We start from the raw sequence: 914 nt of genomic DNA, 5'->3' as shown, positions 1-914 counted from the left end.
GACCCACCAACTCTCCGTCACCCCATCGCCCCTGACCCACCAACTCTAGGCTTCTTTCCTCATCCCTGTGAACATCTCATTTTGACCCTCAACCTCTACTTCATACTTTCCACTGAGGACCCTCTCCCTTCAGGATGTCGCCCCACACCCCGAGGCCTTTCCTGTCCTCACACTGGGCTCTTCCAGCAGCCCAGTGTCCCTGCTTCCTGGACTTCCCTCTCCCCTATTCTTCCCACCTCCCACTTAAGCCATGCTCTCCAGTCTTCCCTACCAATTCCTCCTCCTTCTCTCCTCTTAGCTCCTGTTGTGCCATCCCTAACCCCTGCTCCGTTCATTTCTTCTACTTCTCCTTCCCCACTGGGCCCATTTCCTTGGGCCCTCTGACACTAGGCTGAAGCGCAGTCTCCAACCCTCCCACTCAACTGCCCTTAGCAAAGGGGCTCAGACCCTGGTTCTGCTCAGCCAGAAGCAGCTCTGGAGAGGCCCTCGGTCCCGAGAGGGAAGGACTGTTGAGCAAGCGCGCGAGGGGAAGGAGGGGTTGTGTACTATTGTTATGGCAACGGGGGCGGGGGGCACTTGGCTACTGCTGCTTGCCAACGTTGAGGGCCGAGCGGCGACTAACTGACGGCGCAAATCGCCGGGGAGGGGATTGATCAATAGCTGCCTGGTTACCAGGCCAATTTCCCAATCCGGGGAACCCGGATGAGGCGCGAAAAGGGCGTCGGGCCGCTAATTGGCGAAGGACAAAAAAAAAAAAAAATGTGGGCAGGGCTGAGAAGGGGGCGGGGCTAGCTATTACGTCACCCAAGACCCTAAAGGAACCGAACCCCTTCAATGCAGAAGTATTGTGAATTCAGGAGGAACACATCCACAAGAAGCTAAAAGGGCGGGGCTGCGAGGAAAAACAAGAAGCA

General features: G+C 56.7%; 1 protein-coding gene across 3 annotated transcripts in view; it reads right to left on the bottom strand.

The window, feature by feature from the left end:
- LRRC23 (leucine rich repeat containing 23) overlaps window positions 1-699 on the bottom strand; it is a 9,389-nt gene extending 8,690 nt beyond the window's left edge. The window contains exon 1 of one of the 3 annotated variants that reach the window (XM_032254643.1): window positions 448-699. The gene's annotated coding sequence lies outside the window, so the exon portion shown is untranslated. Of the gene's footprint in view, window positions 1-40 lie in introns of all 3 variants that reach the window. The other 2 variants (XM_032254646.1, XM_032254645.1) reach the window with 2 other exon arrangements.
- Window positions 700-914: the final 215 nt, after the last annotated feature.

The sequence above is a fragment of the Sapajus apella genome, unplaced genomic scaffold (assembly GCF_009761245.1).
Source record: "Sapajus apella isolate SASKATOON/1434 unplaced genomic scaffold, GSC_monkey_1.0 scaffold86, whole genome shotgun sequence".
Taxonomy (NCBI): Eukaryota; Metazoa; Chordata; class Mammalia; order Primates; family Cebidae; genus Sapajus; species Sapajus apella.
The sequence above is the reverse complement of the archived record's forward strand: the minus strand, read 5'-3'. Positions and strand labels throughout refer to the sequence as shown.